Below are 27,506 nucleotides of genomic sequence, written 5' to 3'. Positions count from 1 at the left end.
AAAAAATTTGAAATCCACCACTGCAACTGGTCCATCTCATGTCAATAGGCAGACTCATCATCCCCAGAGATGAGTCCCACCACTGTTGTATCGTCTGCAAATGTAATAATAGTATTACTGGCGTGAATGGGATTGCAGCCATGTACATAATGAGTATAGAGTAAGGGACTCAACACACAATTCTGTGGTGAATCAATGTTAAGAATGAGAGCTGAGGAGATATGATTACCTAATCCAACCCTCTGAGAGTGGCCAGACAGGAAATCCATAATCCAAAAGCTGATTTAATGAGAAAGCCCATGATCCATAAATTTAGACACTAGATTTTCTCAAGCTTTTGTGTCCTAAAATGAGTAGTACACATTGGTTTGTCATTCTGCCCCCACCTGCCCACAGTTACTGTTTGTGAATATAATTACACTGTGTCATTGGTTTGGCTATTTTTAACTAATAAAATATTAGATACTGGCTACTGATTTGTATACATACACCATGCAGAGATGACCAGATTGTAGCTGTCTATAAATATTACCAAATAAACAATCAAATAAATAAGATTCAGTTTTACTTTTTATGAACTGAACAATTTTAACTTGGTAATAGAACTTGTTCCACATCATGCATCACACACAGTTGTACTTCACATTCAAACAAACACAGATAGAGCTCCTTATGTATCTTGAAACTAGAGACAATAAGTGGTGGGAATCAGGGGTGGGATTCAAGTAATTTAACAACCAGTTCTCTGTCCTAATGATTTCTTCCAACAACCAGTTTGTCAAACTGCTCAGAAAGTTAACAACCAGTTCTCCCGAAGGGGTGCAAACTGGCTGAATCCCATCACTGGTGGAAATGTACCTATAGCATTCTCTAGTTGGCTCTCTAGCTAGAAAACACTTCAAAATTGTGGACATATTTCAGCTTTTGTTAATCTTCTTACACCACTGATCTAAAGTCTCTTTATATATAACTATATAAATATGACTATCAGGCCCGTGTGAAGAAGCCATATTCTTCCTCAAAACATCACCTCATTCCGAAGTCTCACAGCAAATCATGCAACTTCTCTGAAGAGCTTATTTGGTTGGCCAGTTTGACCCTGTGAAAAGAGCAAACATTAATTTCAGTATTCAGATTGAACTGACATAGTCAATCTGACCCAGCATTTCAAAAGGGAACATTACTTCAAATTGTTACTTAATCAAAACTCCACACAGCCATTTTCTTTCTTTCAATCTTCTCCCCTAAATAACTCTTTGATTGGGTGATCGTAAGAATATTATATATCTACCAAAAGTGACTTTACCTTCCTCCCACTGAAATGGCAACAGCAAGACAGCACCAAATCTGGAATTTATGCCTGTGTAGAAAATGTTTCCATGGGTACAAGGAAAATAGGTGAACAAATGTATTTCCCCTCTTCCATAAGCAGGGTCCTCAGCCTATGAAAAGAAATTGTGAGTAAAATAAAGTGATGTTAAGAAGGAGAGAACTGAAAAGTCCTCTTGTATTTCTGGAATACTAAAAATAGCACTCTAGGTCTTGCATTTGTCTCTGATTTCTTTCTTTATGGGTGCACGATGGCTCAGTGGTTAAAGACAGAGCTGGCCAGGTGGAAAGCTGACAGTCTGGGTTTGAGACTGCATGCAACGGGGTGAGCTCCCATTCCTTGCCCCAGCTCCTGCCCACTTAGTTTGAAAACATGCAAATGCAAGTAGATCAATACAGTAGGTACCCCTTTGGTTGGAAGGTAACAGCATTCTGTGCTCCTTTGGCATGTAGTCATACTGGCCACAAGACTATGGAAATTACCTTTGGATAACACTGGTCAAGGTATAGAGATGTTGTGCCCTAGAATTGAACATTACTCAAAACAGAAACCTTTACCTTTTACCTCTTTCATTGCACTGAGTATCTCGATGTCCCAAAGCAAAGTTCCAGAGCTTGAGGAAATGTACTGCGTTGGTTCTCTCTTTTGGTATTAATATTCTAGTCCTCTTTAGGGCTTCTGGGTAGATTGTTGACATCCTCTAATAGCTGGATCTTTAAAAAGAAAACATAGCTTATGTTTCTCTATGAGGTTTTTTTGCCAGCTCAAAGTTTCTTAAACCCAAACATCACATTGTAAATATGCTCCTGGTGCCCACTCATTCATGCAGGTCTCTGTTACACAAGTTCCATTTGCCATTGAAACAGGTCCCATTAGAAAAGATGCAGTTGTGGCTGCTTCATTAGAAAGCCCACCTTGTTCCCATTATGAATTGGAACTCAGTAGTATTCCTCTAAAGCAGGGGTCAGCAATCTGTGGATCTGGAGCCGCATGTGGCTCTTTCATCCCTCTGCTGTGGCTCCCTGTCTCCAGTCAGCACCACAATTTTGAGAGAAGCTTCTGGTTGGGAGAGGGAAAGCACAGCGTGCCAGGAGGAGACTCTATGGCAAGGGGTGAGTTTTCTGGTCAGCTCCACAATTGATAGGGCTTTCAATTAGGACAGGTAGAGGAAAAAGGATGCCGCACTAGGAGGAAACTCAATGGTGGGGAACTGAACTTCTGGTTGGCTCCAGAATTGAATGGGAGGCTTCCGGTTACCAATTTTGTAGCTCTTTGAGTGTTTAAGGTTGCCAATTGGCTACGCCAATCTTCCACAGTATATTTGGAATACTATGTAGGACAGATAGAGTTTTCAGAAGTAATTTAAAAGTAAAGAAATCTGTCCACTGCATGTTCCTTTCACCCATATCACCGAGAACTGCAAAGACTGGCAGAAAAAAAAAACTGTAAAATTAACTTTCTGAAGCTGCAATTTAATTACTGAGCCTATGAAAAGCAGTGAAGCTTTGCCTCAATGAGGCACTTTGAACCAGAGGTTATATGTGGTAAACTGTTGGGCAAAGAGCTCAGAGCAAGGCAAATCTCCTGGTTGCTGCTCTTTTCATTTAGTGTTGTCTTTGCTACTTTTTCTCTCACTTTAATTTCAGCCCTCAGAATTGAAGAGCACGTAATTATTTTTTTTATGCCCACATACACTTGCCTGAATGTTGAGAAGCTTCTGGTTTCCCTTCAGATCACATAAATCTTTTAGCTTTTTCTTGAGAAGCTTCTTTCAGAAGTTTTTTTGCCCACCCCCTTCTTCCTCCTGAGATGAGCGAGGCGGCAATATGCCATTTTGGACTATGCTTACCTGCTCAACTGTTTGAATGGTAAGGAGATTGGCCTCCATCCAGTCTATTTTCAGTTCACGTGTACTCATACTCTACATTTGTGGTTATTTTGGCATGCAGTTTTTCTCTCTCTTTCCCTCTCTCTCTCTCTCTCTCTCACACACACACACACACACGCACTTTCTCATATTCTCTCTCATTCTCTCTCATTCTCTCTCTCTCATGCTCTCATTTTCTCTCTTTCATTCTCTCTCATTCTTTCTCTCTCTCTCTCTCATTCTCTCACTCTCTCTCACAGACAGTCAGAGAGAGAGAGAGAGAGAGAGAGAGAGAGAGAGAGAGAGAGAGAGAGAGAGACTGTATATGGGTGAGTCAGCTTAGAAGTTGCATTTTGCCTGGATGAAGTTTCCTGCAGAGCATCCCTTTGAACAGTTAATTCCTCCGCCAACACACCCAAAGAATGAAGTGAGGAATATTAATTCTACCATGGTTCAATGTGCATATTAAATGTATTCGATTCCCATTGACATTTAAACAGTTCTAAAAATTCCTAATTAGATTTGATTTAAAAAATAAAATAAAATGAATCATCTAAAAACAAAATAAAATAATGAAAAGCAAGATGTAGAGATTAGAAGGGGATCACCAATGAAGTGGCAAAGTAGCAAAGAAATGGAATAAAAGATTAATCAACCTATGAAATTAATAAAAAAAAATGATTGAAAAGTGTTAGAAGCTTTCAGAAATGAAGCCAGGCAAATATTGAAGGATGAAGAATTTCCAGTATAAGTAGAAGCTAAAGTAAAAAAAAAATGATGCTGAGGGTTCAAATATATCAGTTCCAGGCTTTACTACAAACTGATTTTTATAATAATAATTGCATTAAAATACAATAATTAAAAATACAAATTAATACAAAATAAAAAGGAAAAATGGAAAATGCAGAAAATAGAACAGAGAGAAAAATTAAGCTTATAAGAAAAAAGAAGACACATAAAGAAATGATGGGGCCCGCTTACAAAAGTATAAACATTTAAAATAATTTATCACCGTCTCTTAAAATACAAGAAATGATCTCTTCTTCCTATATAACAACTCTTGTCTATAAACAAATCCTTAAATTACCAATTAATTTAATTAATAAATATAAATTAATATTTATAAATAATGCAAAATATTAAACCTAATTAATATGAATATATGTCTGTTAAGAGTTATCAAAGATAATAATGTATTGATTTTTACCTTGATCAAATAAATCAATCTTATATTCCTTCTTTTTACTTTTAAAAATCTTGATCTGAAGTTCCCTCATATAATATCCTAGTATTTGATTTCCTTTTTTTTTGTTCTTTGATCCTTCTCACAAAAAATTAGGAAAGTTATCTAAAATCCATTTTAGATCAATTTCAATCTGAAAAGTTCTAATCACTCTTTTTCTATTTATTCCAAAAGCTTTTTTAAAAAAACCCTTAAACTTAAAACTGCTTTTACTAAGGATTGAAGAAAACTCACCCAATATTGAACAATCTTCAATTCTTCAACCTCAAACCCCCACAACTTCAACCTTAAACTGTCTACCATGGACCTCACCCCATTCCTAAGAAGTCCATAAAGGGGGCATGCATAAGTGCACCATCCCTGTCCTACTGTCCCCATTTATTTGTACTCATTTCCTTTGTTCGTGTCCATATTTATACTTGTACCTGTTATCCTGTACATGTTTGACAAACCAAATAAATAAATAAACATTTCCCCAATGGCTGAAAAACAGTTGACAAGCAATTTGCAAAACTGATTAGCAAAGGAAGTACATGAACCCAGTGTTCTTTTCCAGGAGCTGACCATGGTTTGAACACACTGATGGTTATTCCCTCATCTCTCATAGCTCTAAACCTGCTGGAGCTTGTGGCCATCTTGTAAGAAGCAACTGTATTGAGGATTTGTAGACAGTCTCAGGTTCTCTCCTTCTCCTTTTAGCAGAGTCATCTTCAATATGCCATTTCTTCACCAGAAGAGCAATACAGCTTTTTTTTTACAGATGAGAGCACAAGTAAACTTAATATTAGTATTCTTCCCTGTATCAAACCCAAAATGCCCATAATACTTCAAATATAAGAAAGCCTTAAAGATTCTAGCCATGAACAATTTTGAGGCATGGCATCCATTTGTTCTTCTCTGTTGTGTTTTATTTGCTCATTCAGCCCTGTTCTATCCCATTTCTGGACCAATCTCTGTTTTCAAAGGATCCTGAACTAACTTTGTTTCCCACAAATACTTATCTTTTGCCTGTTTTTGTTTTAATTTTTTAAATCAAAATCTATAAATGTGCAAATGCAAATATCTGTTCCAAATAATGTATTAGTGTGGGAAATGCAAATCAGTTTGATTCACTTAACAATACACAAAATCCTTGATCATTCATATCCATGTTCAGGAAGTTGATAATTGATATGAGGCTCTCTCTGCTTCGTATCATGACTTCTTTACTCGTTTCTTCCTTTTGCCACTGCACTTTAGCGCTAAAGGGCTACACTAAAAGCCTTCCTGCCAAGGCATTTTAAAAAAATATGATTACTCTTCAGAAGTGAATTAAGCTCTTTAATATGCTTTAATTATGCCCTGAAGGAAGACCAGCAAGCGACAGAGCTTACGGGAAGCCCAGATACATTCTCCTAGCTGTTTTGCCCGGCAACTGAGTCTTGAAATGCTTAATAGCCATAATAGCTTTTTCCTCATTGAGGACCATCGCAGTGTCTTCCAACACTATAATCTATAGTTAACTCTGTGCCAAGTGAGAAGTGTTTCCTTTTACTCCTCTGAATCAGAATCTACTACTCAGACTCATCGTATAATCCCAGATTCTACTCTTCTGAGAGAGAGAAACAAACAGCCTCCTTATCTTCTTTCTCCATGCCACCTTTCCACAAAATAGAATTTTTTCAGGCCACTGATCATCCTAGTTCCTCTTTCCTGCATCTTTTCCAATTCTGCCTTCAAATATTTTGGCAGTATTGCAGTCACTTCAAAGGTAGTTCCAGTATGGTTTGCTAGAAGTGTTGGCAATTTCATTTCTTAAAATTTCCTTCTTGAGGAGTCTAAAGCAGCAGTCACCAACTGGTAGTCCACGAGAAAATGTGGTGGATTGCATTTTTATATTGCACTAAATACTATTTATCTTTTTTTAAAAAATCATATTAGTGGTCTGTGGGATTTAAAATTATGAATGTAGTGGTCCCTGAAGCCCAAAAGGTTGGTGACCCCTGGTCCGAAAAGCATTTGGGATGTTTGCAGTAACCATATCCACATACATATGCAATGGTCAAGTTAGAGAATTGAACCTTTCAGGAATTTTGCTCTGCGTTCTTGCTTATTAAGTCCATCGGCATGCTGATTCTGATTTCAAAGGTAGAAAAAAGTCTTTCAGCTTTCAAATCATAAAAATATCCCTACCCCAAGCAAGAAACCTAATTAGTGGCTCTGTGGGAGAACAATGAATAGTACTTTTTGAACCCAGAGACTCAAGGATTTACTAAAACTTTAGTTAACCTTAAGTATGTTTTTTTTTTTTTAAGAGAACTTTTTTATTTTTCTTTAAAAAAAAACACAAATATGTCATCATTTGTCAATCATTAAGACATTGAAGTACAATTTTTTTTTGTTGTGTATACCCCTCCCTCCCTCCACCCCCCCATCCCCCCTCCTCCTTCCCCCCCCCCGACTTCCCAGAACCCGTACACGGTATGGATTTTTAACTAACACAGTCTAAAATCTATTGAGAAAAAAGAAATAAAGAAATTAATGACATTCTAGATTGAACTTAGCTTCTTCTTACTGAACTGACTTTTAACAGTTTAAATCATTTCTGATCTTAAGCATAGGCTAACTGGAATTTCTTAGTCCCGTATTTATTTTGTATATAGTCAATCCATTTTTTCCAGTCTCGTTTATATCTCTCATTTGAATGATCTTTGAGATATGCCGATATTTTAGCCATTTCAGCTAAGTTTGTTACTTTCAATGTCCATTCTTGGATTGTAGGCAAGTCTTCCTTCTTCCAATATTGCGCCACCAACAGTCTTGCTGCAGTTATCAGGTGCAAAATCAAATTGGTCTCTACCACTGTAAAATCAGTACATATACCTAGTAAAAATAACTGAGGAATAAACTTTATCCTTCTTTTAAAAACATTTTGCATGACCCACCATATTTTTATCCAAAATGCCTTAACCTTTTGGCAGGTCCACCATATATGATAATATGTAGCATCGAGAGAACCACACCTCCAACATTTAGGCTGTACATTCGGATACATAGAAGCCAACTTTTTAGGATCTAAATGCCATCTGTAGAACATCTTGTAAAAATTTTCTCTCAGATTTTGAGCTTGTGTAAATTTCACATTTCTTACCCAAATTCTTTCCCATGTATCCAACATTATTGGTTCCTCAATATTTTGAGCCCATTTTATCATACAATCTTTAACTAATTCTGTTTCCGAATCCATCTGTATTAATACATTATATATCCTCTTTATATGCATTAAGCTTTGATCTCTTATTTGTTTAAACAGATTATCCTCAACTTGAATAAAACCAATTTTTTGATCTATTTTCCACCTAGCCTGTAATTGCCCATACTGGAACCATGTTTGAACTACCTTCTCCTCTTTTAATACCTCTAAAGATTTTAATTGTAATACCCCCCTTTCCGGGGTAAGAAGCTGTCTGTAAGTAAATCTGTCCTGTTTTTGTGCTGTATTCATATTTTCAATTGCATGTCTAGGAATTGCCCACATGGGTATCTTGTCATTTAATTTATATTGGTATTTCTTCCAAACCCGCAATAAAGCATTTCTTAAAATATGACTTTTAAAGTTCTTATCCAATTTTTTGTTGAATAACAGGTAAGCGTGCCAACCAAATACCAGATCATGTCCCTCAATGTTCAATATTCTATCATTGGTTAAATGAATCCAATCACTAATTACAGATAATGCCACTGCATCATAATATAGTTTTAAATTAGGTAGTTTCAGTCCTCCTCTCTCACGTACATCTTGCATTATTTTCATCTTTACCCTCGGCTTCTTTCCTGCCCACACAAATTTGTTGATACCCTTCTGCCATTCTAAAAGGTTCACATCTTTTTTAAGTATAGGTAACATTTGGAAAAGAAATAAAAATTTTGGTAAAATGTTCATTTTCACTGCCGCTATCCTGCCCAGCAAAGATAAGTGCAATTTCTCCCATTTTTTCATCTCTGTCTGTACGCTATGCCAAAGTGGTTCATAATTATGCTTATATAACTTCCCATTTGAAGTTAAAATGTTAACTCCAAGATATTTGACTTTTTTAACTACCTCACATCCTAGCATCACTCCTAATTCTTCCTTTTGTTTAATATTCATATTTATAGCTAATGTTTTGGTTTTTCCTAAGTTTATTTTAAAGCCAGACACTTGACCATATTGATTAATCGTATTCATTAAAACCATACTGGATTCCTGCGGTTGTTCCAATATTATGACCAAATCATCCGCAAAAGCGCGGACTCTATATTCTTGCTGCCTAATCTTGATCCCTTTTAAACCATCCAAGCCCCGTATTTTATTCAACAATACTTCCAAAGTTATAATAAACAATAATGGGGACAAAGGACAACCCTGTCTTGTACCTTTTCCAATTTGAATAGAGTCTGTTAAACTTCCATTGACTATGATTTGTGCTGTTTGCTGTTGGTATATTGCTTTAATTGACTGTAAAAAATTATCTCCTATCTGCATTTTTTGCAATATCTTCAGCAGAAATTGCCAGTTAACTCGATCAAAGGCCTTCTCAGCATCCAAAAATATAAACGCAGCAGGGATCTGGTTGTTCTTTCCCAAATATTCTAATGCATTAATAATTAATCTGACATTACTTTTCATCTGTCTCCCTTGTATAAAACCTGTTTGGTCCGTATGTATCAATTGTTGAATGACCAACATTAACCTATTTGCTAATATTTTAGTAAAAATTTTATAATCTACATTCAGTAATGAAATGGGTCTATAATTTTTGGGTTGAGTAGTATCTTGATCTTCTTTGGGTATCAAAGATATAAACGCTGTCTTCCAAGATGGAGGGACTTTACCTTCCGTTTGAATCATATTAAATAATTCTCTAAGAGGTTCTACCATTTCTAACTGTAAGTTTTTATAGTAAACCGCTGTCAAGCCATCTGTACCTGGTGCTTTCCCTGGCTTTAATTGCTTAATTACCTGCAGGATTTCCCCCGAGGTTATTGGTTGATTCAATTTTTGCCTGTGTTCTTCTCTAACTGAAGGTATTTTCTCCTTGTCTAAATATTTGTCTATGTCTAAACCATTAATTTTATCCCCTTTATACAGTTCTGTAAAAAATTCCCAGAAAGCCTTTTGAATCTCTTCCTGTTGGAACACCTCCTTCCCTCTGTAAATCAGTTTAGATATATTTCGAGTTTTCCTTTTTTTCCTAATCTGATAAGCTAACCATCTGCCAGGTTTGTTTGCATTACAAAAAGTATTGTGTTTTGCATATAATAAATTAGTAGCTACCTGGTCAGAGATCAACATGTCAAATTGAGATTTTAATATGTTAATAGTTTCCTTAACCTTTGTATCGTCTGGTTTCCTTGTTAACTCCAGCTCTTTTCTCTTAATTTCCTCTTCCAGTTCTGTTCGTTTTAACCCTTGCTTATTTCTATGTGTTTTGTTTATATTCATCAAAACTCCTCTCATATACGCTTTGCTTGCATCCCATACAAATTCCATAGATGTACCCTTATTCATATTCAAAACAAAATATTCAGATAGTAATTTTTTACAATCATTAATATAGTTTTCATATCTAAATAAATTTTCATTCAGTCTCCAAAACCTTCTTGCCTGCACTGCCCTTCCCAACTCCATCCAAACTGGGTTATGGTCCGAAAGGACTCTAGCTGCAATCTTTGTTTTCTTGACCCTAGAAAGCAAATCATTAGTGGTTAGAATAAAATCAATCCTTGAAAGGGATTGATGCCTGTCCGAGAAGAAAGTGAAGTCATATTCCTCTGCATTTCTTTCTCGCCAGATATCTCTCAATTCAAAATCATCCATAATGTCAAAGAAGGATTTGGGTAACTTTGCTCGCATCTTGGTATTTAGGCGGGAAATCTTCTTATCTCTCTTAGTGTCTATCACTCCATTCCAGTCACCCAATAGTATACAGGAACTATAGTCCCACTGTACTAATTTAGCATGAAGATTTCTATAGAATCTATCTTGCTGTTGATTGGGTGCATAAATTCCCAAAAGTAATGTCTTTTTCCCTTCTAAGATTAAGTCTAAAGCAATATATCTTCCGAAGGGATCTGCTTCTATTAATTCAGCTTTCATATCTTTTCTTAAGTATACAACTATACCATTCTTCTTTTCCATAGCAGAAGCTGCAAAATGTTGACCAAGTTTTGAGTTGATCAAATATTTTTGATCAGTTGACTTGATATGAGTTTCTTGCAAACAAATTACATCGTTCTTAAACTGTTTAAGATAATGAAATATTTTCTTCCTCTTCTGTGGAGAGTTCAGTCCGTTGACATTCCATGTTAAAATCTTAGTTGTCATCTTTGGTTGGTTGAAGCATTTTTAGAGCTTCCTGCACGGCCTGTTTAACCTTAGGTTTAGCTCCTCCCACTGCTTCCAGATTTGTTGTTGTAGTTCCTTGATCGATGGCCGATGATTGTTGATACTGTTGCTTCTTAGCTTGTTTCTCCATACGTCTAGTAGTCATGCGGCTAGGTCTTGGTTCCATAGCACCTTGCACTTCTAGAGAAGAGAGATGCTCCATCTTGTCTGGTGGTTGTGTAGTTTGCTGTCTATCCTGTCCTTCTTGTGGTCTTTCTCTAGGTCCAGATGGTGCAGGGTGTCCGGCCTTCAATATATTGTAATAAAAATCTCGGGCTTTCCATACAGAGTTGAGGCGGTACCTTTGCTTATCAAATGTAAATATGATGCCGAATGGTGCATCCCATCTATACTGTATCTGACGGTTTCTGAGTTCTTCGACCAAAAAAGCGTAGTCTCTTCTGGCTCTTAACATTTGAGGTGGTATCTCTTTCAAAACAGCCAGGTCTTGACCGCCAATTTGAAGCTTAGTGTTATAAGACGCTTGCAGTACCATATTTCTGAACTCTCTTGTAGTAAAATATATAACGATGTCTCGAGGAAGCTGCTTCTGCTTTGCCAGCCAGGAGTTAACGCGGTAAGCTTTGTCAATTTGCCAGCCTTGGTTGGTCCCTGGTCTTCCCATCAGGCGGTCAAAAGCTTCCGATAGGATCTGTTTCAGGTTCTCCTGTTTCTCCTCACGCAGCCCCCTTACTCTTAATGCGAGCTCCATTTGTCGGTACTGTATCATAATAATTTCTTTTTCAGCATTTTCCACTTTTTGTTCCACCACCTCTGTTTTCAATGTCAAGTTAGCATTGGCATCATTAAGAACCTCTAGAGTATCTTCCACTCCAGAAATATGTTCTGTTAATACAGTTACAAGACTCAGCATGTCGTCTCTAATTTTATCAACCTTAGCCTCAAATTTCTCATACAACTCCTGTTTAAGTCCTTTTATTTCACTTTTAATTTCACTTTTAATTTCTTCTTTCATTTCTTTTATTTCCTCTTTTCTCTCCTCTCTATTATCTCTAAATTTATCTTCCATTTTAATTGTCTGTGCATTAAGAGCCTCGCTTAGATTACTCAGAAAAAATTCTTTCGTTAACACATCCCCAGCAGGGGGCGTAGGAAGCGGAGGCTGCAGCTTTGTGCCAGGCACTGAGGATGTGCCCCTGGAAGTAGAGGGTGATGACTTCAAGTTAATATTTGGTTTTGAGGCCATTTCAAAATTTGTCTGCCTGCAGTTAATAAAACTCTATCGCCTAAATATGCAGCTTTAAGTAAAGAGGCTTTTATTTTGAAGTTTAAGGCTTGGCAAAACTTTCAGTGAGTAAACATTGTAACAAGACCGTTCAACAGATTCATCACCATTTAACTTCCAAATAAGCAAAGTTAATGAAGGAGTAAAATTCTTCTATTGTGAAACCAAAACATTTGATAAGCTATCTCTTTTGTTTTGAATTCTTTTGAAGTCTTGTGAGAATTAGCAAAAAGTGTTCGTTATTACCGGAGAAACCAGCCTGCTCGGCGCCATTTTAAAAGCCTCTGAGTAAATAATTTTTCGGAGGAGAAAAAGAGAAGAAGCTAAAATGTTGATAAGCAATTATTGTCCTCGCAGTAAACGGATTCAGCTCGTGATAAGATTAAATCAAACAAAACTTAGAGCAGAGTGGGAGAGACCTACTTTGTCCTGCACAAGGCAGTTTGAAGTTCCCAGCACGGACAGCCGTTCTGCCTTGGGCTAGCCCCCCTTTCCTTGCAAGCACAAAAGCTGCAAAAATCGAAGAGCATTTGCCAGCAAAACAGTTTCTTCTTTCCCTCTTGCCTGAAGGATAAGAAAACCTGATAAGACGTCAGATGGAAGATCCTCTAAACAGGTACGTAGCCAGGAATTCGGAGGCAGCTGATTTTTTGCTGCCCCCACCAGTAAGCTCCTCCCAGGAAGTCCTCAACCTTAAGTATGTTTTAACAGCCTTATTCACAAAAAGTGCCTCAAATTGGACTCGAACCTGGATTTGAGGAAGTATCCTTACCTTGCGTGCAAGAGTGAAGACTTTCCTGGAAGTACACACAACAGCTAATGTGTACACATTTTTGACATATTAATACCAAACTAGACTTGCTCAGTAGTATTTTAAATCTGATAATGAATAATGTATACAGTGAATATGCAAATAGAAGATTTGGAGCCAGCCACTGAAACTCTCCAATACTACCCAGGAAAAGAACTGATTGCAGCTAACTCATTGCCTTTGTGGGAGGTGAAAAAATCCATCATACCTGTAAAGCTCTAGTTGTCTGCAAGAAGGCATACGTGGACCCTCTTAGAATAGAAGGTGAGAAGCAGGAAAGTATAAATGTTAAACAGGGAGGGAGGGAGGGAGGGAGGGAGGGAAGGAAGGAAGGAAGGAAGGAAGGAAGGAAGGAAGGAGGGTGAGAAGGAAGAAAGGAAGAGAGAGGGAGATGGGGAGGGAGGGCTGGAAAAAGGAAATAAGTTATAAATGCTTTACAGAAATATTCCTACATTCCATTTTTGTTTGTTTAATTACATTCCACTTCCAGTCTGCTTGGTGTTTTGAACTGTGGCTTAAAAGACTGGTCTCCCAGGAAACCATACCCACGTGTGACTGAAAGTCTAACAAATTAAAGCACAGTTGGAAAAGGAAACATGACTGTAAAAATGCCATAGTGGGGTTCCATATATAATATCTATTTTTCTTTCACTAGCTTCAGATCAAATTGGCTCTGTTGACAAGTCAATAGATGATTTTTCAAGCTGCTGGAATTGCAAACTCGACATGGGAGTTGAAAATCAAGCTGTGTTTCTTTTTTCTTCTCTCTTACTTCATTTTCGAATGCCGCTATGAAAACTATTAAAATGAATAATCTATGAAACTCTAGATGATGTTGCCTGTCAGAAGTAAGCCTGGGGCCCTGAAGGTCTGGAATTCCAGGCCTTGAAGCAATCTTAAAGATAGGTAGTTGGAATTTAACTCAATCAAGCCAATAGTAGCTGAAATGCTATTTCGCCAAAGAAATATATTGCAATGTATACTAGTGAAATCTTCATCTATACTGGAAATCATTCAGCACATAAAGATGATGGATGAGTGAATGAGAGAATGAGTGAATTGACTTTTTTCAGTGCTTGCATGGATACAGGATACCTTGCTTCTCACATGAGTCATTTGTTTGCTTGTTTTTCTTTCGTAGTCTATCCTTGTCTGTAACATGGATTATCAATGTTTTGTTTTAGTAACTGTTTACTCTGCCCTTTCCATTGTAAGGAATAGAGCCTAGTTGTAAAAGCAAACTGACCTAATTTGATGTGGCATTGGTGTTGTTGTGTCCCACCAGTGGCCAGCGGAGCTGGCAGCACATTTGGACAGTGAGAGGGTTGGGGAGGAACATGGACCAGTCCTGGAGTCTGGGGAAGGCTCTGATGAGGGCTTTGTGTCGGAGGCAGAGTGGAGGCCAGAGCCATATGTTAGTTATCAGCTGCCTTCAGAGTCAGATATCAATGAGGCAGACAAAAAGCTGGAGCCTGTTCCCAGTGTGCACATGTGCAGAGTTGCCAGACAAAGGAAACAGCTAAAGAACAGGGGTTGACTTGGGAGTAAGGTCACAGGTGGACAATGAATGGCCCCTCCCAGAGGAAATAAAAGAGGAACAAAGGGGGAGATGGAGTTTGCAGGAGACAATTAGTTCACTTAATTGATTTGTGACTCTCCAAGATTTTTTGCCAGGTTTTGCAGATATCAGCCTGTCAGCTCTCCAAGCCAGATAAGATCTGTGACTCTAAATCCTCCCTTGAAAGACTTTGCTGGATGTGATTGAGCAGAATTCACAGTAAATAATGAAAGGTTTTTTTGTTGGGACAAGGAGTTTGCTTCATGCCTCGGGAAGCCTCGGTCAGAACAAGTGGAGTCCATTAGACCAAAGTAAAGCCAGAGTGGAATCTGGCATGCTTGTTGTATCCAAGACTGCTAGACAGGAGCTAAAATGGAAGTCTTAAATATGTCAGGGTCCAATCACAACATGTGGTTTAAGAGCAAATTTAATTTAGAATTAGTTTAATTTGACATGCTTCAAGTCTCAAACTGACAAAAGGAAGTTTACCTGCAGATAAAGCTTTTATCATTGGTTTCAGTAATAGCTCAGCTCCTCCAGGAAAGGAGATCTTCATCCCTGGCAAATGTACAGAGATACAAAAGTTGTACCAAGAGTTCATCATGCTGACAACATTCAGTTGGTTAATTAGCAGATGAAACAGTAGCTTGGTATCTATTCTATAATTATTGAATATATCCAACTGTGCAGAATTTAACAGTAAGCTTTGACTCAGCCTTGAATCTTATTCAGAGATCAGGTAGCTAAACTGAACTCTCACTTGGATAGGCAGGACCATCATAGAAATGTAGTATTCCCCTTCATACAGCAAAGTTAAGACTTGTGGGTGGCCACTAAGTGTAGAGAAAAATTCCTGATCCCCACAGCAATATTAGTGTTGTTACCCAAAGTAGCTAAGATCCTCAGTGGCTAAGATGCTGAGCTTGGCGATCAGAAAGGTTGGCAATTCAGTTTGAATCCCTAGTGCTGCTTAATGGGGTGAGATCCTGTTATTTGTTCCAGCTTCTGTCTAACTAGCAGTTCAAAAGCATGTAAAAAATAGGACCTACCTTTGATGGGAAGGTAACAGTGTTCAGTGCGCCTTCGGCATTTAGTAATGCTGGCCGCATGATCACAGAGACATCTTTGGACAGCGCTGGCTCTTTGGCTTTGAAAGAGAGATGAGCACCACCCACTAGAGTCAGGAATGACTAGCACATATGTGTGAGGGGAACCTTTACCTTTACCCAAAAGTAGCTCTGACATTCAGAGATTTTAATGGTTAATGCAAAAGAATCAGGGACCAGCTAATATATTAGTGTTAGTGCTCTGTGCTTAGCAATCATCTTCTATAGAAGTTATCCCAAATAATGTAAGAGACACCACAAATAATGAAATAGTTGGAAAGTCTACAAAGTTTTTAGAAGGTTTAGGTTTTATTTAACTTGTATGCTGCCCTACTCCTGAGGGACTCAGGGCGGCTAACAAAACCAAGGGAAGGGGAGGGAACAATACAAAAGGGAAGGCAACAGAAACAAACAACAGTACAAAACAATTTAAAAAGGTCTCAACAAGCGCACAAATTCAAGTGGGGATGGAACTCAACAGCCCCAGGCCTGCTGGAACAGCCAGGTCTTAACGGCTTTACAGAAAGCCTGAAGGGTGGTGAGGGTCCGAATTTCCACAGGGAGATCGTTCCAGAGGGCCAGAGCAGCCACAGAGAAGGCCCTCCTCTGGGTGGTTGACAGCTGGCATTGGCCAGTAGATGGAATTCGGAGGAGGCCTAATCTGTGGGATCTAATGGGTCTTTGGGAGGTAATCGGCAGGAGACGGTCTCTCAAGTACCCAGGTCCAATACCATGTAGGGCTTTATAAGTGACGACTAGCACCTTGAAGCCTATCTGGAGACCAATAGGCAACCAGTGCAGCTCGCGGAGGATAGGTGTAACGTGGGTGTACTGAGGCACACCCACAATCGCTCGCGCGGCTGCATTCTGGACCAGCTGAAGTCTCCGAACACTCTTCAAGGGCTGCCCCATGTGGAGCGCATTGCAGTAGTCCAGTCTTGAGGTCACAAGGGCGTGAGTGACTGTTGTGAGAGCCTCCCTGTTCAGGTAGGGACACAATTGGTGCACCAGGCGAACCTGGGCAAATGCCCCCCTGGTCACAGCTGACAAATGGTGATCTAAAGTCAGCTGTGGATCCAGGAGGACTCCCAAATTGCGAACCCTGTCTGAAGGGCGCATAATTTCACCCCCCAGCATGAGAGTTGGAGAACATGGCCAATTATTGGGAGGGAAAAACACAAGCCACTCGGTCTTGTCAGGATTGAGAGCAAGTTTGTTTACTCCCATCCAGACCCTGACAGTCTCCAGGCACTGACACATCACGTCAACCGCTTCACTGAGTTGGCACGGGGCGGACAGATACAACTGAGTATCGTCCACATACTGGTGAAATTTTATACCGTGCCGCCGAATGATCTCACCCAGCGGCTTCATGTAGATGTTAAACAGGAGGGGGGACAGGACCGAACCCTGTGGCACCCCATATTTAAGGGGGCTAGGGGTCGACCTCTGCCCTCCAACCAACACTGACTGCGACCTGTCCAAGAGGTAGGAGGAGAACCACCAAAGAACGATGCCTCCCACCCCCACCTCTTGTAACCGTCGCAGAAGGATACCATGGTCGATGGTATTGAAGGCCGCTGAGAGGTCAAGGAGCTAGGACGGAGGAATGGCCCCCATCTCTGGCTCTCCAGAGATCATCGGTCAGTGCGACCAAAGCAGTTTCCGCCACCGGGTTCAATTCTTGGCTTCAAAACAAATCCGCATTTTGATTTGTGTATTGTTTCAATATGGGGATTACATTGAAGTTTCCTCAAACCAAAGTATCCTTGGGATCTCTCTAAGCCTGACTGTTTTACTGATTTTGTTAGAATCTGGGTTTTTTCCTCCCCGTAACTGAAATTATGGAATATATAAAATGACAAGAACTGTGAGATTTCCATAGTTGCATTTATTAGAAAGTGCTGGAGCAGGATTGTTCTCTCTAGTTCATTTACATTTTTCTGCAGCATTACTCCGGCAATAAACAGCTTGTTTGTTAGCATCTACATAAAGTAAGTAGGAGTTTAATGTTTCCCACAGTTTGTAGAATTACACATAAACTTTTGAAAGAAAGAAAGAAAAACCCTAAAGCTGTATCTCCCTCCCTCCAGCAGTTTAATGAGGACTAAATATGTTCAATGGCCTCAGGGTACTGGGGTGCGGTGGGAAACCAGGTAAAAAGATGAATAGGATTATGAATTCTGGGATGGAGAAAGGCTGACTGAATGGGACATTGAACAGTGACATTTTGCTGCAGATCCCACCTGTTGAAGTATAAAGGGGTTTTCTATACATACATATGCTAGAAGTGAATGTTATCAGCATATTTATAATACCTGACTCCAAAGGATTGCAAATTTACTTTAATTTCCAATTTATGATTGAAGTACGATTTGCATCTGAAAAGTGCATTTTCTTCAAGTAATCACAGGGGTCTAATAATTGAGTTGGAGAGGACAGAAAGAGGTAAGCTGCTTACCTATTTACGCTTGGCTTTGTTTTCCTATGTGACATTTAAATGCATCGCTGTTCAATGTAGCCAAATGCTACAGATACGTTTATTGAAATTTGGGAGTCTACTTCATCCTTCAAAGAGACTGCCCAGGGCTTGGGATTCAAAGGCAAAATGTGCCTAGGTGTATCTAGATGTTCTCAAGATCATCTCTCAGCAACTCCCTAACCTAGCCATGTCTTTTGTAGCACAGATGTTGGGGAAAGGAGCAGTGGTGGGATTCATTTTTTTTTACTACTGGTTCTGTGGGTCTGGTTTGGTGGTTGTGGCAGAGGAAGGATACTGCAAAATCCCCATTCCCTCCCCACCTCATTAGCTGCTTTCCAGCTCCATTAGGTTATAGGTTGTAGGTTTATTTCATTTCTATGCTACCCTATTCCCAGAGGGACTCAGGGCGGCTAACAAACCCGGGGGGGGGGGTAGTACAGACAAGGCAACACAACAGGCAGATACAGAGAAAACACTTTTTAAAAACAATCCACAGTCACACAATTCGAGCGGGGAAGGGAACTCGTCAACCCCAGGCCTGCCGGAACAGCCAGGTTTTAACGGCTTTACGGAAAGCCTGAAGGGAGGTGAGGGTCCGAATCTCCACGGGGAGTTCATTGCAGAGGGCCGGAGCAGCCACAGAGAAGGCCCTCCTCTGGGTAGTCGCCAATCGACATTGGCCGATAGATGGAATCCGGAGGAGGCCTAATCTGTTGGATCTGATGGGTCTTTGGGAGGTAAAATTCTCCTGTGCAGGGCAACAAAAGAAGACCCAGGCAATCACCTGGGTCTCGGGAGACAGCGAATAGATTGGGGGCGGTGCAGAGGTGGGTTCCTACCAGTTCGCACCTATTCGGTAGAACTAGTTCGTCAAATCTACCAAACCGGTTAGAAGAGGTTCGACCAGTGGACCTGGGAAGCAGGCCACACCTACAGAAGAGGTTCCAAAAAATTTTGAAACCCACCACTGGTCCTTGGATATGATTATTCTACACTATCATGCTCATATTTATAAAACTCAGTGCCTCTGTGAAAGGTATGGATGACTACTGCATTTGTGGTGCAATCAGAACATTGCGTGTGTTGAAGTTGTTTTAACGCAAACCAAAGATGCCTTTTAAAAAACAAGTTTACATCATATTCTTATGCATGCCAGTGCTGCGTGTGGGGTAATTTAAGGTGGTTCTGACAAGTGTCGTCGGCATCTTCATATCCGGTCACATGGGTGGCAAGCCACTCCCATCCGGTCAAATGGGTGACAAGCCACTCCCACAAAGGAGGCCACACCCACAGAGTAGGTTCAAACAATTTTTGAAACCCACCACTGGGGCGGTGCCAGCCAGAGGTGGTATTTGCTGATTCTGCGAACTACTCAAAATTTCCGCTACCGGTTCTCCAGAATCGGTCAGAACCACTTCTGGAAAGGGGTCTAGCTATTTTAACAAGCTATAGAAAAGGTGCCAGAGCAGCACCTCTACGTGGTCAAAAACACGCTTTTGCTTTTGAATCTGAAGGGCTGCAAGCAATAGAAAACCTGTATTAATTACTGATCTCAGCATTTCTCAGCATTAAGCTTGCTAGATATGATATAAGTTAATAGTTCAGAATTGTAGTTCAGGTTCTGGTATATTTCAGGAGTGCGATTCAAGTTCCCCAGACCTCGTATAGTTCAATTGTTGGATGAGATGGATAATTAAGTATTATCTGCCTTCAGATGCTTATCTTTCTGCCTGATGTACTAATTTATTCTGACTCCTGCTTAGAACACAGCCAACAGAAAGCAACCCTAAATACTACCAGAGTACTGCCTGTTACATCAGGGAGTATTTAATGGCCTAAATTTCAACCCACCCACCCTTGCCAGAATAAGCAAGAGTGTCTCCCAAATGCAGGGGGAACTGCCTTATTATATTTTGCAGCAAGTGAAGCAGAATTTCACCATATGTCTAAAAGTGAATCTGGAATTTGAAATTACCTAATTGTGTTGCTATTTGATGGTTGGATCACCAGAGATTGAATTATTTAACTCACTGAGTTGTTTAATCATATCTCATGGTAGATGAGCAATTCTTTCATGGCAAACTAGTGCACTCAACCTGAAGTTGGGAGACAACATTGACAGCGACAAATCTGCAGGTAGCATCTAAAGGGTGAAGGCCAATGACACAAAGACTTTTGAGGAGTTGTTTTCTCTCATTTCCTTTATTCTTTCTTTTCTTTCTTTGTTTATCCCCTCTAATGAGGAACGATGTCACTTTGGGCTTGGAGACTGCAGGGTTTAGAACAGCAAAGTATTTTGAAAGGGTTGTATCGGAGCAAAAGAGAGTTGATTTTTGAAAGGTAGTTGATGAAATATCTAAATGCCCTTGAACAAAGAGGTAAAGAAACCAAAATAAAAGGCTATTATTTTCAGAGGTGTTCTAGAATGGATTTTCTTAGCATCACTAATTTATAAATAATCTGCATTTGTTCCATCTTTTCTGTGGTGGAGCAATATCACGGTGGAAGAATGGATTGCAAATCCTTGATGTGACAATTACTGTAATAAGATAATTGCACTGTAAAGGTGTTGTGTGAAACCTCTTTAAAAAAAAGACCATGAATGACACATTCAAAAGAGTGGACTGAGATATGTGTCAATGGGAGATTGGGATTCATCATGGTCATATCCAAAGAAAGATTTTTAGCCAGAACATTTATTTCACTTAGGTCCAGCAGGCTGCAATGGGTGCTGAAGAAAGTATTGTGTTTCTAGAAGCTGGAGATGAATTGTAAGGAACCTGCCTGGCAAATCAGATGAATATCTGTCCTACCAATCTTGACTTTAAGGACATGATGGTTATTATCTACACTGTAGTAATGCTTGTGCTTGAAAAGCTTGCATTATTATACAGTAGGTTATAATGTACAACAAATGCACAGTTTTTGCACAACACATTAATAATGGGTCCAAGAATGGCCAGCTACTTAGAATTAATGGCATTTCTTATTATTTTAATTAGAAAATAATTGACATCATACAGTATTGCTTATAGTTAATAGAGTAGAACTAGAATAGAAAAGAACAGAACAGAATTCTTTATTGTGATTGGGAACCCAAGGAATTAGTCTTTGGTGGATATGCTCTCAGTATACATAAAGAAAAATAAAATAGAATACATTCATCAAGAATCATAAGATACAACACTTAGTAATAGTCATAGGTTACTAATAAGCAATCAACTAGGAAACAAATAAAACAATATAAATTGTAAAGATACAAGCAACATGGTTATAGTCATAAGTGGGAAGAGATAGGTACTAGGAAGGATGAAAAGAATAATAGTAATACAGTCTTAGTAAATAATTTAACAATGTTGTGGGAATTAGTTGTTTAGTATAGTGATGGCATTTGGGAAAAACTGTCATTGTATCTTGTTGTTCTGGTGTGCAGTGCCCCATAGCGTCATTTTAAGGGTAGAAGTTGAAACAGTTTATGTTCAGGATGTGAGGGGTCTGTAGATATTTTTCACGGCCCTCTTTTTGACTCCTGCAGTATACAGGTCCTCAATGGAAGGCAGGAGCCGAGGTGGCGCAGTGGTTAGGGTGCAGTACTGCAGGCCACTTCAGCTGACTGTTATCTGCAGTTCAGCGGTTCTAATCTCACCGGCTCAAGGTTGACTCAGCCTTCCATCCTTCCAAGGTATGTGAAATGAGGACCCAGACTGTGGGGGCGATGTGCTGACTCTGTAAACCGCTTAGAGAGGGCTGAAAGCCCTATGAAGCGGTATATAAGTCTAACTGCTATTGCTATTGCTAGGATGGTAGCAATTGTTTTTTTTTTCTGAAGTTCTAATTATCCGTTGAAGTCTGTGTCTGTCTTATTTGGTTGCAGAGTCAAACCAGACAGTTATGGAGGTGCAGATGTCAAATTCAATAATTCCTCTGTAAAACTGAATCAGCAGCTCCTTGGGCAGTTTGAGCATTCTTTGTTGTGCTTTTTGGATGACATTTTAGATGTCCATTAAATATATATAGTCGCATACGGGATTTGTATGAACTAACAAAAATGTTTTCACCAAGAATCCAGCACAGAATTTCATTTAGGTATTTCATATTCGACATCAATATTTTGCTGAATTAAAACTGCCTATGATTTCATGACATTTCTCTCATTGTTGAGTTGACATTTCAATATATAAAAAAAGCTGCTGGTGTAGAATTGTTGATTTGCTGAAATAATGTTCAGTTTAATCATTTTTGTTTAAACAATCTTTCTTCCTCTCTATGAACTGAGAAAGCTGGATTGACCGTAGGTTATTCAGAAATAAACTTATTATTATTGATGAAAATGAAGTTAATTCCTTTTTTCTGGATACTAAAGTAGCAAATGTGCACAATGGCAACAAATCTGAATATATTACTAAGGAGACAGTGGAACTTACTTAGAAGTAAACATTGAATTGTAAATTATTTTTACCTAAGGAATTACTAAGGGTTTGTAAAAAGAATTTGAGACATAAGTTTCCATGTCATCAATCAGGCCAATTACTCAGGCCTCATTTCTAAGTTAACCTAATCCACAACTGGGTTATGATATTACAATGAAGTAATAATATTCTGATTTCTTTGGAGGAAAGATGAGATGCAAAACAGATTTTCACATTTAGATTTATTTATTTCATTAAATATTTTGTATGGTTTATATCTCACCTTTCTGTCCAGGGAAGTCAACAGATATGTATTGAAATAGTTAAAACACTTAATCTTATGAAAAAACAATTTAAAGCACTATTCAAACTACAACAGATAAAAAGTATGGACAAAGAGAAAGGTCTTTTTAAAAAAAACAGAAATGATGCAGGCAATTTACCACTGTCAAAGATATATGTTGCATGATTTGACATCAATGTAGGAAAAGGCTCAATAAATGAGTCTCAGAAAATGAGACCATCCTTTAAAGTTGTTTGTCATTGAACTTTATGTCTCAGGTGGTTCATACTCAGTGAAAATGTTTGTTTGGGTGGTAAAATCTGAAGTTACTTTAAAAAAATGAAAAATTAAAATCAATATCTTCAGTTGCGCTAATAAAACAATATGACCAGTTGTCAACTTAGACACAGTCCTAAAATGCTCCTAATATATTCTAATTAATCACCCAACTGCCACATTTTTGTACCAATTAAAACTGAAACACCTTTATGGACAGACCCACATAATCAAGTCAAGAAGTAAACAGGGATTTTTGGATTTCAGATCAACTGAACTTCGGTAGAAATAATGGATTTCTGAATCATCAGTTCACCCACTCTATCATTTTTTTTGCATCTGCAAAAGGTTGTTTCAGTTTTCTCAAAAGACATGTGCCATCAATATCCATCACAATTCTGCACATATACAGTAAATGATGAAGGCATTAGCAAGCCATGCATGCCTTGCTATGGACTGGTTGACACCACACAACCCAAAGGATTTTCCTTTGAGAGATATGTTTTGTAGGAATGAAAGTGCAGCTATATATCCCAATTAAAAGTAGAACTCAACACAGTAAAAATCTGCAACGGAGTGCTTCCCCTTTGTATCTCCCTACACATTCATTTGGGATAGCTTATTGTTTGTAGTATCATAAAATCAAATTGTCTAGCATACAATTTGATTTTATGATATACCCATGGCACAGAAGATTTTTGTTCACAAAACTGATCACAATTGCATAGGTACCCAGCATTTGTTGAAGGCATTCAAAAGTTGTTAGCTTTACCCTTGGTGACTATATGAAAAAATGCCTTCCTATTCACTTGTCTCTAGGGATAATTCATAGAGCTTTTCAGTGATCTCTTAAATCCTGTTCTCTTTCTTTCTTTTTTACTTCTCTCAACTCAAACATATTTCTTTCCTCTAGTCTATCATCTGCTCATATCTTATGACCCAAATATGTTGTGTCTCTGCTTGGTAATCACTATCTTAAGGCAGCAATTGTTTTGTCTTGTGCACGATAGATTGACTGTTTTTTATTACAGTCCATGGTAGTCAAAGAAATTGTCTCCAGCAATTCATAATTTCAAGGTGTCAGTCTTCTTTTTCCACTTTTGCTCAACATCCAGCTATCACAACCATATATTATCACTGGAAGAACCATTGCTTCAACTATTTTGATGTTTGTTTGAAAAAACAAAAGTCTTTCTCCTCCCGAACTTGTCTACATTTATCATTTCCTCCCTCTTATTTATCTACTTTTTTACTTCCCCGGCACAATGTCTATCTGTATTTATCCCTGAGCCTAAGAAAATAAAACTAGCTACAATTTTCACTTTGACATTAATCCAGATTTTTCATTTTCCATTTTTTACTTTCATAATAAGCTTTTCTGAATTTTTTTTTTTTTTACGCGCTAAAAAGACAGGGCATGTTCTAATCTCAAATTATTAATAGCTGATCTTCCAATTTTGATTCCAGTTGTCATCTCCTTCAATTCTGTAAATCCTATGCCAGACAGGCCCATATGGGATAATATGTCTCTTTGTCTCACTCTCTTCACCTATTCTGAATCATTCTGTTTCTTCAAACTCAGTTGTTACAATAGCTTCTTATTCATTCTAAAGATTCTGAAAAGAATAATCCCATGTTCTAGCATATCTGTTTGCCTTCATATATTACACATTCTGGCATTATCTACACAAGGACCTTACTTTTATAGATGAAAGAAAGGTGAATGTCTTTCTTGTTCACTCTATTAAGTCTGAACAGGACTTTTAGTTTACTGCCAATCAGTTATACAGATAAAACAAACTCCCTGATAATCCCACTAGGCACTCTGTGCCTTCTGTTAACAAATCTTATACAAGATGTAATTGGCCATAGTAAAGGCAGGCCTTAGGTCTTTCTTTTGTCATGGGGTCATCCATCAAGGGATGGGGTAGGCATGCCATCCTCCTGAAATACAAGTACAGCGATGAAACCATAAGTACAAAAGAAACTAGCAGCACAACCCAAAATTCCTTACTATGTCTAATTGTCATCTAGAGTCTTGAGCTTATATCTAATTATAATGGTTCATGAACTGTTATGTGGACTGTGAAACCTCCAACCTCACACATTCATTCGTGCATACATAAAATATAGGCAGCACTAAGTAGGACTTCTCCTTTATAAAACTTGCTGGAGGTTTAGATGGTGACAAAACAATTAGGTTTTTTTTTATTAATATTTACTCCCATGATTTTTTTTTCAATATTACCCATATTACATACCGCTTACAAAAAAAAGGAAAATAATCACACAGTTTACAAGTATAAAAATATAGTTACTTGCAGATTCAAGAGTCAGATAGCCAACCATTAAATTCCCAATCTTGGCTGAAAAGATAAAAAAAGGGATAAATGTAAAAAGAAAAAGAAAATTCAGATATTCAGTTGAGAGGGCAGAGCATGTGCAATGAAAGAGATAGTGTATTTCATATCTACAGCATTTAAAGAAAACATATACAAGATAGTTTATAGATGGCACTTCCCCCCAACGAGGTTAGCCAAAATGTTTCCTGGGTTATCTCCACTGTGTTGGAAATGTGGAAGAAGGGATGGCACATTCTACCATATTTGGTGGTCTTGTACTGAGGCCATGAAATACTGGAGAAGGATTCAAAAATGGCTAAAAGAGGTTACCGGGGCAAGCATGGAATGGAAACCTGAGAATTTTTTTACTAAGCATAAAACCAGAAAACATGAGTAAATCTATATGGCATTTGAGCCTACATATAATTGTGGCCGCAAGAATAACGTATGCACAATTTTGGAAATCTACTACCATACCGCCGGAAGATGCCATAATTAAAAAGATCTATGAATGTGCAGAAATGGACAGAAAGACGGGTTGGCTGAGGGACAAAGGAGAAACGGAACATTATCTTAGCTGGAACCTATGGTATATGTGGGCGACAAGGAGAACAGCAGGAACTTAAAACGGGGAAAGTTAAATAGCAGTTGTTAATAATGGGAATTAAAAGTGAACATGGGTATTGTAATAGATCCCTGAACTTTGTAACAAGAAGATGCTGCTTAGAGACTAAACAATGAGGAAGGGGAAAAAAAGTTGGGCTGTGAATGACTGTCACCGCGGGGGGGGGGGGGGTGTTGTATGTTTAAAATTGTATTTGTATGTTTTATTCTTTAAAAAAAATGAAGATTATTTAAAAAAAAGATTGAGACTGACACCAGCATAATGGCTAGAGCAATATTAACACTTTCTTTCTATTGCTGTCTTATTTTGCATAATGTGTCAAAGAATATGGGTAATCATGCATCAATTTACTTTGTTAGACTCACCTACAAGTATTTTATGAAAAGCACTTGATAAGGATTATTTTGCCTTTCTTACCTATAGATATTTGGCAAGATTACCTTTGGTAAGAATCTTTCTGCCTTCATTGATTAGATGATGTTTATCTGTAATTTGTAATTTAAAATATATGTAAGTGTTAGTTTCTTGTTCACGTAGAGATTGTTGAATCTTCCTAGGAGCCTGAACCTGTTTTGATGAAACAGTATTTCATGTGTATGATTTGTTTCTTTTATATTGCTTTCATGTGTCAGGTATTCATTTGGATTTTGTTGTTTCTCTTACGTTAAACAAAATCAAAGAATTAAAAATTTCTTTAAAAGTAAAAAAAAAAAAAAAGAGAGATAGTGTATTTCCTCTACCTGGAAGATGGAACAAGCATTCTTAAACCTCAGAATTTTTTATTACCATCAAAACCTCTTGGTTAAGTTAGCTCTGGTCCATCCTTGCCTTCACAATTCCATTGCCCCTCTTTTTGTTATTGTTGTTGTCGATATATATTCTTTTGTTCCTCTCCTTTACGAAATCCTGCCTGTTCATCTAATATTTGTCTATCTGTGGTTCCATTGTTCTTGGCAGAAGCTTAAGCAAAACTTTGCTTCCATGAGGAGTTAGTACAATGGCTTCCTTCCTTCCTTCCTTCTTTGGCTATATTTTGGATATATTCACCATTTTTTCCCAACAACTAGATCACAGGTGTAACACAGGCGAGATTCATCACACACAGGCCACACCCACCCCAGCTCTGCAAAGGGAGAGGGGAACGTCACGAAACATCACAGGATGGCAATGTGACATAGTGAGTTTGAAACCCGTGCTCTAGATCCGTGATAGTGAACCTATGTCATGCGTACCACAGGTGTCATGTGGCACCATTTCTTAGGGCACACAAGGTGTTGCCCTGTCAGCTCCAGTGCACATGCGTGCAGTGGACAGATGATTTTGGCCTTCATTTTCATGCAAACCAGAAGTTTGGGAACAGACTTCTGGTTTGTGTGCTGGGCCGCTTTTCACCCTCTGGAGGCTTCAGGGATGCCTCCTGAAGCCTCCAGAGGAGAAAAACGGCCATACGGGCAATCCAGAAGTTCAGGAACAGACTTCCAGGTTGCCCGTAGGGCTGTGTTTCTCCCTCTGGAGGCTTCAG

This window comes from Thamnophis sirtalis, unplaced genomic scaffold (genome assembly GCF_051295495.1).
Source record: "Thamnophis sirtalis isolate CommonGarterSnake01/CBP01778 unplaced genomic scaffold, rThaSir2_p1.2 scaffold_1, whole genome shotgun sequence".
Classification (NCBI taxonomy): domain Eukaryota; kingdom Metazoa; phylum Chordata; class Lepidosauria; order Squamata; family Natricidae; genus Thamnophis; species Thamnophis sirtalis.
Note: the sequence above shows the minus strand (reverse complement) of the source record.